This window comes from Chiloscyllium punctatum, chromosome 17, assembly GCF_047496795.1.
Source record: "Chiloscyllium punctatum isolate Juve2018m chromosome 17, sChiPun1.3, whole genome shotgun sequence".
Classification (NCBI taxonomy): Eukaryota; Metazoa; Chordata; class Chondrichthyes; order Orectolobiformes; family Hemiscylliidae; genus Chiloscyllium; species Chiloscyllium punctatum.
Window position 1 is genome coordinate 45,172,565 of NC_092755.1, and position 19,688 is coordinate 45,192,252.

The 19,688-nt window shown below is 41.8% G+C and overlaps 1 long non-coding RNA gene across 1 annotated transcript in view; it reads right to left on the reverse strand.

The window, feature by feature from the left end:
- Positions 1-1,101: 1,101 nt before the first annotated feature.
- LOC140487677 (uncharacterized) overlaps positions 1,102-19,688 on the reverse strand; it is a 44,951-nt gene continuing 26,364 nt past the window's right edge. The window contains exon 3 of the long non-coding RNA XR_011962862.1: positions 1,102-1,155. This is a non-coding gene — a long non-coding RNA (uncharacterized lncRNA). The remainder of the gene's footprint in view (positions 1,156-19,688) is intronic.

A 19,688-nucleotide genomic window follows, 5' to 3' on the forward strand; every position in this document is an offset into this window, starting at 1 on the left:
TTACTCCCTATGCAGCCCCTCCCCTCCCCTTCCACTGTTCCCTGCCACCAACAGGATTCATTCCTCCCATTGACCAACCAGGTGGTACCCTCCACCTGTCTTCACCAGTTCCCACTTCACCACCCTATCCCCTCCACCCCTTTTATCTGCAGCTTCCCCAACACCCACCCCCAGTCCTGAAGAAGGGTTACACCTGAAACGTTGACTTTTCCACCTCCTGATGCTGCCTTACTTGCTGTGTTCTTCCAGCTTCCTGCCTGTCCACTGTGGATTCCAGCATCTGCAGTTTTTTGTTTCTGCTGGACTATTCCAGCAAAGTCCAATGCAAGCTGGAGAAACAGCCCATTATTCTGCTTAGACACTTTCCTGCCTATGGGATTCATTATTGAGTTCAACAAATACTGAGCTTGAACACTGTTTTCCATTTCGATAACAGCACCCCCTCCCTGCCCCTTAGTGCCTTGTTTGCATGGCTTTGCTCACTGCAATCTCAACCTCTTCAGGTCTTTACATTACCGCTCACTTTGACTTTTGCTCTGGGCACCCTCACTTTGTCTTCATCTGTCTTTGTAAACAGCAAAAAAAATCATTTTCCAACACTCTTCAGTTTCTTAGATGTGTCATTGTACTTGAAGTGTTAACTTTGTTTTCCTCTACCCTGGTGCTACCAGACCTGCTGAATTTCTCCAGCACTTTCTGTTTTTACTTCACATTGTGAGAATCACATTTTTTTTCCTTTGGACTATGAATGTGAAAATGGAAGTTGGACACTGCTAAGTAGCCTAAAGGGAAATGTTTTTGCAACTTGATCATCGAATGGTTTATTAGATTAGATTACTTACAGTGTGGAAACAGGCCCTCCGGCCCAACAAGTCCACACCGCCCCGCCGAAGCATAACCCACCCATACCCCTACATCTACATCTACCCCTTACCTAACACTATGGGCAATTCACCTGACCTGCACATCTTTGGACTGTGGGAGGAAACCGGAGCACCCGGAGGAAACCCACACAGACACGGGGAGAACGTGCAAACTCCACATGGTGTGACTGTCGTGGGTTCAGAGCAGTGAGATGGATACAGACCTGTGATTGTTCTGCTGACAGTGATAATCAATACCCAGTGAACAGGAATCTTCTTTCTCCATGTCATTCTGTGAGTAAAAAGTGCAACATTAAGGGCTCTGAAAATAAAGAACTCTCACAGAAGCAAAGACCTCGGGTCAACCCGATCAGCTACATAATCGAAGATCAACCATGAACATCAGGTTATCATTGTTAAAAGTGAAAAGATCTCAAAGAAATTCATCCCATTCTTGGGATTTGCGCTTGTTTTTGTTTTTCTGGTCTACATTTCTCCATGATGTGATGGTGCTAGTGTTGGACTAGGGTTGACAAAATTAAAAGTCACAAATCAGGTTATAGTTCAACAGGTTTATTTGGCAGCACTAGCTTTCAGAGCGCTGCTCCTTCATCATAAGACACAGAATTTATAACAAAAAATTAGTGTCATGCAACTACAAGTATACATTCAACAAACCTAGATTGTTGTTCAGTCTTTCATCTTTTAAAATGAGTTGCAGGTTTCAGTTCATTAATTTGTAAATCCCAGAGTTTCTTTTAAGTCACATTCTCAAGGTTTTATTTAAAAAAAAGGTGACATCTCAGCTCAGATAATGCATTAATGGTGTGAGGTTAGAGTCTGTCTGTATCCCAATCTTGAGTCAGACTGGTTCTATTTCCAAAGTAGGAATTTATAAAATGTTACATGGATTGACTGCCTGTGTTGACTGCCTGCAGATTATGTGCTTTTGAACAAAATAGAATGCATCCGCAAGTATAATTTTGCAAATGCAAATCCACCCCATAGGCTTATATTTGTGTGTTTGTGTGCATGAGAGAGAGAGAAAATGTAAAAAAACAACTGGCCCCAAGGATTTCAGATCAAGGATTGTGTACCTATAAACGCAGATCAGGCATCCTTTTTGAATGCATCTCTGACAGTGCAGAAGGCAGCTCCAAGGTGGTAAGGCACCTGGTCCAGACGGATTCCCAATTGAATTTTAAAAGGAAATCATGCACATGTTGGCTGATCCACTGCTGGGGATGTATAGTCATTTGTATAGCCAGGACTGCCTTCCACCCTCTCTTAGAGAGGCCAATATTTCCCTTATCTTAAAGAAAGGGAAAGACCCCGGGGACTGCTCATCATATAGACCCATCTCATTGTTGAATGTGGATTTTAAAATTCCAAAAGGTGTTGGCTCTGAGACTGGAGGAGGTGCTGCCCAATATTATAAAAGAGGACCAGATGGGTTTTATCAAAGGCTTCAGCTCCTCCAACAATATCAGGCAGGTGTTGAATATAGTGCAAATATGTCAGCAGAGAATGACTCTGGGTTTGGTGGTCTCCCTGGATGCAGAAAAGGTTTTGGTTGGGTAAAATGGTCATATCTCTTTGATGTTTTAGATCATTTTGGTCCCGGAGGGGCCTTCGCCAGGTGCATGACAGTGTTATATGAAGATCCCAAGGTAGCGATTATCACCAATGGGGTTAAATCGAACAATTTCGGTGTGGGAAGGGGCAGCTGACAAGGATGTTCCCGATCTCTGCTGCTGTTTACCTTGGTACTTGAACCGTTGGTGGAGACTGTTCGAAAGGACCCTGAAATAATGGCACAAAAGTGGGAGTTGGGAAACACAAAATCACGCTCTATGCGGATGATGTCCTTCTGTTTTTGACTAACCCTGAAAGGTCCATATCCCAGCTAATACAAAAAGTTTAACTATTCGGTAGCTTTTCACGATACAAGATAAATTTCACAAAATCAGATGTCATGCCCATGGGGGTTGCTGGTGGAAGTACCGGAACTGGAGGACGGAATGGAGGTTCCTTTTTGATGGTCACAGAAAGGTTTTCCCTATCTGGGAATTTTTATTACCCCTTGCTTCTGGCAGCTGTATGGAGTGAACTTTGTGCAGCTGTTTGAGAGGATAAAGCAGACTTGCAGTGAATGGAGAGACTATCCATATCATGGCTAGGCCATATAGCCTTGACTAAAGTGAATGTTCTTCCTCAGTTGTTGTACCCTATGAGGATGCTCCCACTGTTATTACCCAAACAGGTGCTGCGGAGGTTGGCAGAATGGCTTGGATCATTTATTTGGTGCTCCTTAATTAAACTTATCAAGTTGAAACTTCCACAGGATATGGGGGATGTGAACCTCCCAGATTTGTGTAGACATCAAATAGGCACCCAGTTTTCATATGTAGGTCAATGAGTGCATAACGATTTAAAGTTGATAGGGCTTGATTTGGAGGCCTTACAGGCAAAATGTCCCCTCATAAACTTACTGCTCATGGATAAGATGAGATTGGTAGTTGAGCACTGTGAGAGCTTGATTATCATAAATACAATAAAAGCATGGAGGGTAGTGCGACAGGATGAGGGCAATGTGCTTAAGACTCTTGCCGTTCACCCCATTGGTGGGAGCCCTTGGATTTAGGCCAGGGTAGTACTCCAGCTTCAGAGCGTAGAAGGGTAAAGCAATCTCCTGTCGGGGAGATCTGTTTGAGGGGGAGGTCTTGATGTCTTTTAGCCAATTAGTCAGAAATACAGAATCCCTAATAGGGACCTTTCTGATATTTCCAGGTTAGGGATTACATACAGAAGAAGACCATCCTCGTGACTCAGCCCTACAAGTCGGATATAGAATGTGGAGTGCTCCCATGTGGAGGTGCTCTCTCAGTTAGCACCATATATCATCTGCAGAGAGGGAATGCCCTGGGCGATATGAAGAGACTCCATGAGATTTGGAATCAGGAGGTGGGGAAGGAATTTCATCAGAAACATGGGAGGATATATGGGGGAATGTAAAAATGATTTCAATAAGCAATAAAGCACAAGCAATGCAATTGTAGATCCCCCACAGGGCCCATATGGCACCAGAGAGGTTAGCAATGTTTAAGAAAGGATCTTCCCTGAAATGTCCCAAATGTAAAAACAGTATTGGCACCCTCACACATTGCTTTTGGTTTTATTACATGATCCACAGAGTGAAAAAGCTAAAGAAGATCCTGGGAATGGAAGTTAGGGAGGATCCAGTGTCCCTCCTTTGGGACTACCAAATCTTCCCTCTCTGAATGAGCATGGGAAGAGGTTATTCAACAGTTTTATGCACTGTGCGAGGAAAAACATCCTAATGAATTGGATATCAGAAATGCCTCCAGTTCTTGCAGCATGGCGCAGACCTGACAAGTATGGTGCACCACGGAACGGAGCAATTTTATAAGACATGGCAACCTTTTCTAAATTATAATGACATGGATCTGTCAGCGGTACTGATTAGGACCATTCTATAGTCATGAGGGCCGTATATGGCAGTCCGAGGATCCCGGGGAAGGGAGACCAGAAAATAGGGGTATAATGACTGTTGCTTCTGTGGACAGGTGCCTTGATGGAGGTGTGGCAAGTGGAGTAACGTAATATAGTACAATGTAATGTAATTTAAGTTCAGTGGATTGTAATTTAATTTAATGTTATATTATTTATTTTGAGCTTGTGCTAATGTGCTAATAAAAATAAGTCGACTGTATCTTAAAGAATAGTAGGCAGTTTATTGTTAATATTACTGTAATATAACATAATAGTACATATTATTTCTATTTTTTCTGTACTTTTATTCTTTTTTTTGGTTTGTGTTTTTGTAAAAAGTTGAAATTTTTTTTTCAATAAATATATACACAAAAAAAAAGCAAGATCTGCAGATATATCTGCAGCAGAGAAATGGAGATAATCAGTTCGTCAAACCACTTAGTTTTACACAAAACAGAATTTATTTGCAAGATTACTGAATGAAACACAAAGAACAGAAAACAGAATACTGAATAACCTATCCCATCCGAAAACCCAACAGACTGTCCCAACTTAATGATGCTGTTCCAAAATTCTCATAAACACCATGTGGCACAAAAGGAAAAATCAAACAAGTTCTTACAGGGGAGGTGTCAAAGAGAGAGAGGGTTCAGCAGCCTCTCTTCACACACACAATGCTGCATTAAAACCAAACCAGAGAATAGCTGTGCTGGGACAACTGGCCACTCCCCTTTCATTGTGCAAGTTTTTAAAATAAACTTGAAAGCCCTCTGCCTGAGGCAGTATCTGATAGCTATTATCAAATTGGCCCTAAAATCCATCCAAACTCAGATTTTTCAAAACGTGGATCATTTACAACCTCTCTGAAAAAAAAACCAAGGACAACATAATTGTGTTATAGGAACAGCTTTGTCACAAGGGGTATGGACAGGGTGAGTAGGGAGCAGCTGTTCCCTTTGGTTGAGGGGTCAATCCCAACGGGGCACAGTTTTAGAGTAAGGAGCAGGAGGTTCGGAGGGGATTTGAGAAAAATGTTTTCACTCAGAGTGTGGTGGCAATCTGGAATGCACTGCCTGGGAAAGGTAATGGAGGCCAGATACCTTTTGACCTTTAAAATATTTGTATGAGCCCTTGAAATATAACATTCAGGGATACAGGACATGTAGGAAATTGGTATTAGTGCAGCTGTAATGGTAGTTATTGTCGGTGAAGTCTTGATGGGCTGAAAGTTTGCAGTTCATGGCATGATTTTGAACAACATTGATGTACAGAGGGATCTTGGAGTTCTAGTCTATAGCTCCCTGAAAGTGGCCACAGAAGTAGATAGGGTAGTAAAGAAGGTGTATGGCATGCTTGCCTTTTTTGTTTGGGTAAGTGAGTACAAATGTCATGTTACAGTTTTATAAGCCTGTGGTTAGGTCAGTTTTTAGAATATTGCCTTCAGTTCTGGCATCACATTACAGGAAGGATGTGTAGGCTTTGGACAGGGCACAGAGAGGTTTAACAGGATGCTACCTGGATTAGCGAGCACGAGCTATCAGGAGAGACTAGAAAAACTTGGGTTGTTTTGTCTGGAGCAGCAGAGGACAAGGGGAGACTTGACGGTCAGAATTTTTCCCCCAGAGTTGCAATGTTTAATACTCGGAGGCTTGTACTTAAGTTGAGAGGGGGAAAGTTGAAAGGAGATGTGAGGGGCAAGTTGTTTTACACAGACAGTGGTAGGAGTCTGGAATGCGCTGCCAGGAGTGGTGGTGGGGGCAGATGTAATAGGGGTGAAGCACATGAATATGCAAGAATGGAGTGATATAGATCAATGGTTGGCAGAAGGGATTAGATTATTTTGGCATCATGTTCAACACAACACTGTGGGCCAAAGGCCTATTCCTGTGCCATACTTATATGTGTTCTATGTTAAATATGCTTCACCCTCTGTGTGAAAAGGTTGTCCCTTTTAAACCTTTCCCCTCACCTTAAACCTATGCCCTTTAGTTTTGGAATCTCAACCTAGGCAAAAAAACCTTAGCTATTCACCTTATCTGTGCCCCTCATGATTTATAAACCTTTATAAGTTCACCCTTCAACTTCCTATACTCCAGGGAAAAAGGTCCCAACTTATTCAGCCTCTCCTTACAACGCAGACCCTCCAGTCTCGGTAATATTCTTTAAATCTTTTTTGCATGTTTTCTAGGTTAATAACATCCTTTGCATGACATTGCCCTTTGCCAATGTTTTGTACAGCCGTAACATGACATCCCATATCCTGTACTCAATGGTCTGACCGATGGAAGCAAGCACATCAAACACCTTCTTCACTCCCCTTTCTTCCTGAGATGCCACTTTCAAGGAATTATGTTCCTGTAAACCTAGATCTCTTTGTTCAACAACACTGTCAAGGGCCCTATCATTCTGTACTGGTTTGTCTTATCAAAATGCAACACCTTGCATTTATATAAATTAAACTCCATCTACCATTCCTCGGACCATTAGCTCAGTTGATCAGGATCCTATTGTACCCTTAGGTAACCGTCTTCACTGTCCACTATACCACCAATTTATGTGTCATTCTCAAAAGTACTAACCATGCCTCCTATCTTCAGATCCAAACCATTCAGTTAAGTGATGAACAACAGTGGAAATAGCACACAATCCTTGCAGCATACCACTGGTCACAGGCTTCCAGTCTGAATCACAACCCTCTACCACCAGTCTCTGCCTTCTACCATCAAACCAATTTTGTATCTGATTGGCTACTTCTTCCTGGATCCCTGTGTGATCTAATCTTACCACCCAGTCTACCATGAGGAGTCTCGCTGAAAGCCTTGACAAAGTCCAATGTCCACCATTCTGCTTTCATCTATCTTCTTGGTCACCTCTTCAAAAACCTCAATCAAGTTTATGAGACATGATTTCCTATACATAAAGCCATGTTAACTAACCCTAGTCATCCTTACTTTTTCAAATGCATTTAGATCCTGTCTCTCAAATCTCCCCCTCAACAACTTACCTCGCACTGAGATCAGGCTCACCAGTCTGTCGTTGCCGAGCTTTTCCATGCAGCTTTTCTTAAATAATGGCACAGCATTAACCACCCTCTGCTCTTCCAGCACCTTACCTGTGACTGTTGATGATACATTCATTTGTAAAGTAGCAAATAATTCTGCAGAAAAATCAAGGGTTACAAACATAGGCAGAAAGGAACAAATTCGATTAAGAGTTCAAACCACAAGGGAGAAGTGAAATGGCAATGCCACAGTTCTCTGTTGGCTTTTGACTATATCATATAGCAGCTGTGGTGCTATGTGATCTTCAATTCAGTAATTGGTCAGCTAGACCCAAGACTTTGCCTCAGTTAAAAATTCTTATTTTCAAATTGTTTCAAGGTTGTTTATTTCCCTCTCAGACAGTGAGAAAGAAAGAGAGACCTGTCTTTGCTTGCACATTTTCTCAAAGGGGAAGGCGATGGTCTCATAGGGACTATTAGCCAACAAACTCAGGTACTGATCTGGGAATCTCGACTGAAATCCTGAAATTGGCAGATGGTGAAAAAAATCTGGAATTAAGAGTTTAATGATGATCATGAAACCATCATCAATTGTCAGTGGAAAAGAAAACTAGTTCACTAATGTTCTCAGAACTGAGATGAGGAGGAATTTCTTCACCCAAAAGGTGGTTAATCTGTGGAACTCATTGCTGTGGAGGCTAAGTCATTGTGTATCTTTCAGACAGAGATAGGATATTGATTAGTGAGGGGATCAAGGGTTATGGGGAGTAGGCAAGAGAGTGGAGTTGGCAAACATTTCAGCCATGAACAAATAGCAGAGTAGACTCGATGGGGCAAATGGTCTAATTTTTCTCTGATGTCTTCTGGTTTTTCTCAAAGCCTATATTCAATTACCTCGTCTGAACTCTGATAAACTGCAACTTGAAAATCCAAAAGCTGTTTCCAGGTGGTGTTTCAACCCAAAGACTACTTGTTTCACAAAAGTGTCTTTTCCAAAACTTACATGACCTCCGTTAACCAACAAGTGAACATCGCACAGTTCCACTTCTGTCCTTTGAGTTACGAAAACAAAATCGAGAAGAAACACATCTGGCACATACTCTGCAGCACAACAGTGTCCAACCTTCTTTTCTTCCCCAAATTCATATAATTTGGTCTTGATTTTGCATTCTCTAACATTACTTTTGAAGAGTGTTCAGGAATTGGCTTTTACTCTACTACATGAGAAAAAAAACTAGTTATTTGGAAAATGACTAAGACTCATTTTATCCCTAAGTTATAAAAAATGCAACAGTGAAATTAATGAAACATATAAAATCATAAGCAAGCACATACATGAATCTCTCATCCCCTTGACAATCAAGAATTTATCTCCCTCTGCCTTTCAAGTATTTGAAGATTCTGCATCCCCTATCTTTGAGGAAGGGAATTCCAAAGATAATCAACCCTCAGATTTGTTTTCCCACATCTTTCTTAAATGGGACACCCCGCTTATTTTTAAATGATCTCCCCTAGTTCTAGATTCTTCCAGAAAAGGAAACAACTTCCAATATTCACCTGGCCAAGTCCACCCAGGATGGACAAGCAGGAGGCTGGAAGATCCAGGCAGCATCGGAAGGTGGAGAAATCAATGTTTCAGGTATAACCCTTCTTCCACCCAGGAGCTGGTGTGCACTCATTGAGTCACTTCTGAATCTTCTAAGTGCCAGAGGATACAGGCTGAGGTTTTTAAACGTTTCCTCATGAGGCAATCACTCAGTCCAGGTATTTGTCAAGTGTGAAGAAAGGTGGGATACGTATCTTTGGGACAGTCTCCACTAAACTGTGCCGGGGCTGGTGTTCTTGTGAGTCCTATAAGTTGGGAAGTAGAGGGGATTTCAAACTAAACAGTGGGAGCAAGAGTTCAATTTTGCGAAGATGTGATGAAAAGAAATGAGAAAGTGAAGAGGAATGATATAGGAAATGATGAACAGATTATGACAGGAAGGAATAGAGAACACCAATCTAAGTGTGAAATGACATTAGAATAGAGCAAAAGGAAGGAATAAAACTAAAGGCTTTTTAAAAATCTGAAGATATGTAGCATTTGAAACAAAACAAATGAATTGAAATAGAAATCTCCTACCATGTCTCCTTCAGTACCCTGGGATAGATTCTGTCATGCCCTGGGGACATAACTACTTCAATATTTTTCAAAACACTCAACATATCCTCCTTTTTAATATCTATCTAAATGCTCTCTAAACTGGTCTCCAAACTGACTCATTCATATCTTTCTCCTTGGCGAATACTGATGCAAAATACTGATTTAAGACTTTACCCACTTCCTCTGGCTCCTTACTTAAATTCCCTCCTTTGCTCTTAAGTAGACCTCTCCTTTCTCCGGTTGCTCCTAACATCCATATAAAGTGCCTTGGGATTGTCATCATATTGTCCCTCATCCTACTTGCCAACAACATTTCATGGAACAGGAGAATTGACGTTTCGGGCATCAGCCCTTCTTCAGGCTGATGCCCGAAACGTCGATTCTCCTGCTCCTTGGATGCTGCCTGACCTGCTGCGCTTTTCCAGCAACACATTTTCAGCTCTGATCTCCAGCATCTGCAGGCCTCACTTTCTCCCCCTACAACATTTCATGGCCCATTCTAGCCCTCTCATATCTTGTTTTAAGTTATTTTCTTCCTTTATACACCTCAAGGTGCCCTGTTTGATTTCTGTTTCCTAAACCTTACATGCACCTTCTTCCTCTTTTTCATTAAATTTTCAACATCCCGCATCTTGCCGCCCTTATCTTTCATCCTCGCAGGAACATGCCGGCCCTGAACTCTGGTCAACTGGCTTTTAAAGGACTCCTACATGCCAGATGTGGATTTACCTTCAAACAACATTCCCCAATTCTGTCTTTCCAGTTCCTGCCTATAATTGTTGTACTTAATCTTCCCCAATTTAGCACTTTCACTCAAACTAACTTAAAACTTATGCAATTATGATCGCAATTCCCAAAATGTTCTCCGACTGAAACTTTGATCACCTAGCCAACTCATTCCCATTACAAAATCTGGCATGGCTCCTCCCCTACATAGCTGAAAATGTGTTGCTGGAAAAACGCAGCAGGTCAGGCAGCATCCAAGGAGCAGGAGAATCGACATTTCGGGCATGAGCCTGAAGAAGGGCTGATGCCCGAAACATTGATTCTCCTGTTCCTTGGATGCTGCCTGACCTGCTGCGCTTTTCCAGCAACACATTTTCAGCTCTGATCTCCAGCGTCTGCAGTCCTCACTTTCTCCTCACCTGCATAGACTATCTACAGATTGTTTCAAGAATCCCTCCTGGATTCATCTAACAAATTCTGCCTCACTAAGCCCCGGGCACTATGGGAGACCCAGTGAATATTGGGGAAATTGATCTTCTTACATATCTGTTCCTTTGATTCTTGCTGGCTGCAACGCTGCCTTTGTGATTGCACCTTTCTTATTCCTGAGTTCTAAGTACACTGCTTCATCATATGAGCCCTGCAAGATGTCCTCTTGTAGTACGGCTGTGACATTCTCTTTAATCAGTAACTCTCCATCCCTTTTACATCCCAATATCAATTGATAACAGAAAATAATGTTGTGGCTGATGAATCAAATTGGGATTTTGTCAGCGTACAAGATAGAAGTATTAATTGTAGAAGCAGCGATAAATTACTAAATGGAAAGAAGAGAGGATCTCAGGAAAATTTCAATGACCCAAGAAGTGACACTGAGCAAATTGTTGGAGCTTCAGTATGGCAAGTGCCTGGATCTTATGGACTTCCTCTCACAGTAAAAAAAAGTGGCTAAATATTTGATGAATTGGTTTAATTTCTTTTTCTTTAAAATTCCAAGCTTTGAGAAGATTCCTTAGATTGGATAATAGCAAATGTCAACATCAACATTAAGAAATTCCAGGCTAACTAGTCTAATTTCTGTCACAGGGAGAATGTCAGAACCTATCAGTTATAGTTGCTTCATTACATAAAGTACTTGAAGAGGATGCAGACGATGTTGACTGAAGTGGTGCCTAGATTTGAGGGTATGAGCTATAAGGAAAGGTTGGAGGCTGAGGGGTGACCTGGTAGAAGTTTATAAAGTTATGAGAGGCATAGATAGGGTAGACAGACAGAATCTATTCCCCAGAGTTGAAATATCTAATACTAGAGGGCATGTATTTAAGATACAAGGAGAAAGTTCAAAGGAGATGTCAGAGGGAAATCTTTTACACAGAGACTGGTAGGTGCCTGTGTTAGCAACATAGGCTGATTAGATAAGGGGTGTTTAATGGGCTTTTAGATAGGCACATGAATATAGAATATGGAACATAGAACAGTACAGCACAGAGGCCTTTCAGCCCACGATGTTGTGCCGACCATTGATCCTCATGTATGCACCCTCAAATTTCTGTGACCATATGCATGTCCAGCAGTCTCTCAAATGTCCCCAAAGACCTTGCTTCCACAACTGCTGCTGGCAACGCATTCCATGCTCTCACAACTCTCTGTGTAAAGAACCTGCCTCTGACATTCCTTCTATACTTTCCTCCAACCAGCTTAAAACTATGACCCCTCGTGTTAGCCATTTCTGCCCTGGGAAATAGTCTCTGGCTATCAACTCTATCTATGCCTCTCATTATCTTGTATACCTCAATTAGGTCCCCTCTCCTCCTCCTTTTCTCCAATGAAAAAAGTCCGAGCTCAGTCAACCTCTCTTCATAAGATAAGCCCTCCAGTCCTGGCAGCATCCTGGTAAACCTCCTCTGAACCCTCTCCAAAGCATCCACATCTTTCCTATGCATCTCCTGAGGTATTGTGGTTTTCTTCCTTACTGGCTACCTAGCTCTGTGAAATCAGAACCTAGATTCTGAAAGGTTTGCTAGGTAACCACCAGTAAAAAGGAACCGATAGCCTTCTCAGAACTAGTTTTCCCAACAAGCAAGGGCCATAAACCCTCTCTCTTATCTCCGTTTGAGCTTTGCTTCGCTTTTTCTCCAAAGTCTAAGCAGCAGAAAGATCTCACATACATTAAATGGTTGACCTTATTTTTCAATAAACCACATGGTAAAAACTTTCATTCCAAAGTCTCCAAACTATTCCATACCTTCCATAACTTTTCACATGGCCCATAAATCTAAGTATGTATTCCAACACTATCTAGCAAGAGAAACAGTGTGGGGAAACAAGGAATGGAGGGATATGGACCACGGGTACACAGAAGGGATTAGTTTAATTCAGCCTCATGTTCGGCACAATATTGTGGCTAAATCTAAGTCAATCAGGCAGTGTCAATATGGTTTTGTAAAAAGGAAATAATGTTTAAACAGTCCATTGAACATGTGAATGGGAGAATGCAATTCAGCCCCTTGGGTCTGCCAAGCCATTCAATATTATCATGGCTGAAGTCATCTTGCTGGCCTCTCCCCACAATGCTTTAATTCATTACTAATAAAATATCTGTTTGTCGTCTTAAATTTATTAAATGTCCTGGTGTCTACTGTAATCTGGGGTAGTGAATTGCACAGAGTCGCAACTCTTTGAGAGCTCATCCCTGCTTTAATTCTGATATCCCTTGCCCTAAAACTATGAAGTTTCACTCTAGATGGCTCCACAAAGGGAAATACCTGTTCAAAGTCTACTTTGTCAATGACAGATTAACCATGATCTCACTGAATGGTAGAAATTGTTCGAGGGGTTTTGTGAGCTACCCCTGTTCCCCTTTCGCATCTTATGTACCTCAATTAGATCTCCTCTCATTTTTTTGAACCCCATAAGGCTAACCTGTTCAATCACCCTTCATGAGATAAATCCCTGGCCTCTGGAATCAATCTAGTGAATCTTGTTTGAATTACCATCAATGCAAATATATCCCTCCTCAAGGAATTGGACCAAAATTGTGCTCAGTATTCCAGGTGCATTAATGTCTTGTACAGTTGGAGCAACACTTCCATACTTTTTTACGGTATTCCCTTCACAACAAATGACAAATTTCCAACTGCCTCCCTTATTACCTGCTGTACCTGCATACTAGCTTTCTGTGATTTATGCATGGGAACACCCTGATTCCTCTCACCAAAATGATTTGTGATTTCAAATAAACCTGTTGGACTATAACCTCGTGTTGTCTGATTTCTGTGCCTGTCCACTCCAGTCCAACAGAGGCACCTCTACATCATGGGAGAGTGATGGGAGATTCCACAGCAGCTTTCAAAAGAGAGCTAGGTACATATTTGAAAATGATAAATGTAGAGAGCTATGGACATAGAGCTGGAGAATGGGACTAGCTGAGAAGTTCTTTTGGGAACCCATGCAGACCCAGTGGGTTGAGTGGACTCCTTCTGTGTAAAGTTGATGATTCTATCCTCAGTACTGAGCAACGTTTAAGAAGCAGAAGAATTCACTGTAGCCTTAAATCCACAGATATCAGTTTTCCCCACTCGTCCTTTGCCAGGAACTGGATGAAAATGATTTGAATTCATATAAATAAAATCAACACCATAATATTCTCATCCACTCTCTCAAAGAACATCATTGAATTTAAAAGGCACAATATTCCATTAATGGACGCATGCTGCTGGTTGTTTATTAGACTATTTTTATTCAAAATATATTTATTGTTTCTTACGTTCTCTAGAAATAGTCCCACAGTTGATGCTAGATGCACAGCTGCAGACCAGGTTATACTTTACTCCCATAAACCACGGGAATAATGGCCAGTGCCTTTGCTGTTTCCATCAGACCAGTTAAATGTTTATTGTATTATAGTGTAAACTCTATTGAGTTGGAAGGGGTTAATTAGACTTGTTTGTTCATTGACTGCAGTTCATGACATGTCCATTGGGATTCTAATTGTTTCACTGGAGGGTTTACTGCTTCTATTAATAATGGGCTTCTTTCAATATGTTATCCAAATAGATCGGTGGGAACTTCACCTCCAGCGCTTACAGGGATTACTTAGAGAGAGAGGGTGAGGAAGAGTTCAGAATCTCAGAGTAAAGGATTGAAATATTCCAACAATGGCTCAGAATTTGATAACAATCAATTGGAATGTTACAACAGAGGAAAAGAGTTTATTCTGGGATTTTTACTTTCTTTCCACATATTATGATCATCTCTCATTAAGAGCTCGAATCCAATATTCAGTTTATGTCATTCAATACTTTTATTATCCCATTCTTGCCAGCATTGGTGTACCTGGTGAGTCTTGCTCTGTCCAGCTATGAATTCTATGAACCATGGCTAATTGCGTTTCTGTTCTTGTTCTCTTTTTGTTGCTGTTCTTGGTAACTTTGTCTCCAGTTATTAGATGTGTAAACAATAACTCCTTGAATTACCATTTGTTGTTGAAATCTTGGTAAGACTAGAGCTTGTCATTAGTCCTGGTCACAAACTCCATTCCTAAACCACAAATTGCATCCCTCTTCCTGACCAGAGTTTGATACTGAACCAGAGTGTTTGCATTCTCTGTATTTTATTTGATGGGAGCTGAGTTCTGACCCCATATCCTCTCCATCACTATTCCTGTCTACTCCCATCTCCGTAGTTTTCCCAATCTTCACCTTTGCCTCAGACAAGGGCATGCTAATCTAAAGGGGGTAGCCATTGAAATAGTGGCCCCCTTGTCAATGGAAAGATATTGAAGGAAGACCAAAGAAGGTTCATGGGTTCGATTCAGGTATGGAAGAATTTTCTTATAAGGGAAGGTTACTGAGTTGACTGACGAAGAATAAGACTGGACATTATTGAAACAATTAAGCTTTTATAGGGCTTCTCAGGTTAGATTTGGAGAAGCTGTTTCCCTTCTTGTGGGATGGTCTAGGATCAGAGGTATAATCTCAGTGTAAGGGGCTACTCATTCAAGTTGGATGATGTTGAATTGTTTCTCTGAAGATAGTGATCTGTGGAATTCTTTACTGTAGAGGGCGAGGCCATCAAGTCTATTTAAAGATGAGAAGACAGATTTTAATCAGTAAGAGAATGAAGAGTTAGAGGAAAAAGTCAGGAAAGTGGAGTTGGGGATTATCAGATTAGTCATGATCTCATTGAACAGTGGGGTAGATTCAATGGGCTGACTGGCCCATTTATCATGGCTGTGTTCGATGGCGTCTTCCAAAGTTCTACAGATTTTGGAACAGTCCAGCTGATTACAGAGTGATGAATAAAATCCCATTATTGAAAAAAGGAAGGGGTGAAACAAATAATCAAAGGTTTCTCCAATATCAATTGTACAGAAAATGTTAGAGTCAATTATTAAAGGTGTATAAAAGGGTATAGAGAGGGTGTGGGAGTGTAGCAGTAAACTTAGCACTGTCAAAAATGAGAGAGAGCACATCAGAGTGAGACACGGCCTGAATGACTGTATAGCCCCAGGAACCTCGAGGCAATGTGGGAATTTGGTGAAGAGAGGAAGGGGGTGCTTTTGTTTGCTATTTTTTGGCTCATAGTTTGTAAGGTTTTCCTTGAAAGAGAATAAATTGAAGCCCATGTAGAGGGGCCCAGCCAAAAAGGTGATATCACAAATAAGTTCCTTGGTTGGTGATAGCTCCTAATTTGACTATCTACTATAGTTTACTTTCAAATTGAAGGTAAATTGGGGGAATATTTACAGGCTGCAAACTGAAAGACCAGTATGAACATTTTAAAAATCAAATCAAGTGATGCTGGGCCAGATGATGTGTTGTAACTGCATGGTGTATGAGCTGGTGGATCCCATTGTGATTCATTGTGCCCACATCTGTGGCAGGATTTGGTAACTTGAGGAACTTGGGCTCAGAGCTGATAAGCCAGACTCTGAGCTTTGAACCCTCTGACACATCAGGAAGAGGGGAAAATTACCTACACGCTGTGTTCCATAAGGCAGTCATATCCCTTTGATGAACTGTCTCCAATTTGGTCAGTGCTCAGGCACAGGAGGGCGTGACTACAACCAAGGCAGATAGAAGGATCCTGGAGATGCTGCTGAAGGAGCCTCAGCCCTTCACCTTGTCTAACAGATTCGAGATTCTTGCATCTTATGGCTGTAGGGAGAATGAGTAAACTGACCATAGTACCATGGTACAGGGAGCCATTCAACAGGGGTGAGAAAAGAGAAATGGAGCTGTAATTGGGGATAGTTGTAATCAGGAATAGTATAGTCAAGGGAATAGACACTATCCTCTGTGGCCAGATTCGAGAGTCCTGAAAGCTGTGTTGCCTGCCTGATGTCTGGTTCAGGATAACTCAACTAGGCTGCAGAGGAACTTGGAGTGGGAGGGGAAATATCCAATATACGTAGGCACCAATGATATAGGTATAAGGAAGTAAGAGGATCTGGCCGGGGGAATATGAGCAACTTGAACCTAAATGAAAGAGTAGAACCAAAAAGATAATGATCTCTGAATTACTACCTGAGGCACGAGTAAATTGGCACAGGGTCAACAGGACTAAAGAGGTAAACATGAGGCTGAAAGATTGTTGTGGAAGAAATGGGTTCAAATTCATGGGGTATTGGCACCAGTGCTTGGGAAGGAGGGAGCTCTTCATGTGGGATAGGCACAACTTGAATCATGCTGGGACCACAGACCTGTGAACTGCATAACTAGGGCTATGCGTAGGGCTTTAAGCTAAATAGTGCGGGAGTGGGTTCAGTTGTTTGGAAAACTATGGAAAAAGTTAAAGGGGGGAAGGGATGTTAAAGTTTACAACACAAGTAGTATGACAGATAGTATGGAAAAGGCCAGGAATCTATATTCAGGCACAACAGATAAGGGGGCAGCCAATGCAGGACTGAGGGTGTTGTACTTTAATGCACAGAGTCTACGAAACAAGGTAAATGTGCTTGCAGAGCAGATTGAAGTTGGCAGGTATGATGTTGTGTGCATCACGAGTCGTGGCTGTAAGGAGTTCAGGGCTGGGAATGCAATATCCAAGAATACACGTCCTACTGAAAGGACAGGAGGGCGATGTTGTCTTGTAAGAAATAAAATAAAATTAATAGCAAGAAATGATGTAGAATCAGAAAAAGATTCTATGGGTAGAGTAGAAGAACCACAAAGAAGAAAGGCCTGTGTTGGGAGTTGTATATAAGCCTTCTAGCAGTAGTCAGGACGTGGGAAGAAAATAAAGCAGGAGATTAAAAAGGCATTCAAGAAAAACACTATTACAATAATCATGGGGAACTTCAATGTGCAGTAGACTGGGAAAATCAAGTTGGTACCAAATCTAAGAAAAGGAATTTGTGGAATGTCTCCAAAATAGTTGCTTTTTGGAGCAAATTGTGGTCGATCCCTCTAGGAAATAGGCAATTCTGGACTTATTGATGTGTAATGAGGCAGAATTGATTTGGGAGCTTGAAGTGAAGGAAACCCTTGGGGCCATTGACCATAATATGATAGAATTCACCCTGCTGTTTGCAAAAGAGAAAATTGAATCCGATGTAACAGTATTACAATTGAGTAAAGGTAACTACAAAGGCATGAGGGAGGAGATGGCCAGTGTTGATTGGAAGGGGAACCTATCAGGGAAGATGGTGGAGCAGCAATGGCAGGGGTGTCTAATTTGGGAAGCACAGCAGAAATTTGTCCCAAGGAAGAAGAAACATATTAAGCGGAGGATGACATGGTTGACAAGATAAGTCATGGAGAGCCTAAAAGCCAAAGTAAAAGTTAAAAAAGCACACAGCACCAGGTTATAGTCTGACAGGTTTATTTGGAAGTACTAGCTTTCAGAGCGCTGCTCCTTTATCAGGTAACAAGTGACTTTTAACTTTGTCCACCCCAGTCTAACACCGGCATTCCCGCATCAAAGTAAAATGTTGTGAAGTTTAGTGGGAAGCCAGAGAATTAGGAGGCCTTTAAAAACCAGCAGAGGTAACAAAAAAAGCCACAAGGGGGTAGAAGATGAAATATGAGAGTAAGTGAGCTAATAATATAAAAGAAGATTGCAAGAGTATTTTCATATATCGGAAAGGTAAGAAAGAGACAAGAATAGATATTATACCCCTGGAAAATGAGGCTGGAGAAGTAACATTGGGAATAAATAATCAGTTCTCACAGTGGAAGACATTAGCAGCATACCAGAAATTCAAGAGAATCAGGATGCAGAGGTGAGTGTAGTGGCCATCAGTAAGGAGAGGCTGCTTGGGACACTGAAAGGTCTGAAGATGGCTAGGTCACCTGAACCAGATAGACCATACCTCAGAGTTCTGAAGGAGATAGCTGAGGACGTTGTAGAGGCATTGGTGGTGAGCTTTTAGAATCATAGAAACCCTACAGTGTGGAAACAGGCCCTTCAGCCCAACAAGTCCACACTGACCCTCTGAAGAGTAACCCACCTAGACTCATTCCCCTACTACCCTACATTTACCCCTGACTAGTGCACCTAACTACACATCCCTGAACACTATGGGCAATTTAGCACGGCCAGTTCACCTAATCTGCACATCTTTAGATTGTGGGAGGAAACTCACGCAGACATGGCGAGAACGTGCAAACTCCACACAGACAGTTGCCAGGGGCTGGAATCGAACCCAGGTCCCTGGCGCTGTGAGGCAGCAGTGCTAACCACTGGAATCAGGAATGTCCCGGAAGACTGGAAAATGGCTAATGTATCATTTTATTTAAGGAGGGAGGGGAGCAGAAGACAGAAAACCATAGGCTAGTTATCCTGACCTGGGTTGGTCGTAAGACTTTAGAGTCCATTATTAAGGATGAGATTGTGGAGTATGTGGTAGAATAGGATTGAGTCAGCACGGTTTTATCAAAGGGAGGTCAGGTCTGAAAAATCAGTATAAATCTTTGACGAGGTAATGAGCAAATTGGGCAAAGGAGAGCCAGTGGACGTGATGTATTTGGAATTCCAGAAAGCCTTTGACTAAGTGCCACACAAGAAGCTACTAAATAGGATAAGAACCTATGATGTTAGGGGCAAAGTACTAGCATGGATAGAGAATTGGCTGACTGGCAGAAGGCAGAGAGTAGGGACAAAGAGATTATTTTCAGGATGGCAGCTGATGATTAGTGGAGTTCATTGTTGAGAAAAAACTGTTCACATTATACATTAACAATCTGGATGAAGGTACTGAGGGTATTGTTACTCAGTTTGCAGACAGCACAAAAATAGGTGGAGGAAGAGGTAGTGTTTAAGAAGTGGGGAAGGACTTGGACATGCTCGGTGAATGGGCAACGAAGCAGGAGATGGAAGACAATGTGGGAACGAATGAAGTTGTGCACTTTGGGAGGAAAAATAGAGGCATGGACTATTTTCTAAACAGAAGGAAGGCTTCAGAAATCTGAAGCTCAAAGGGACTTGGGAATCCTAG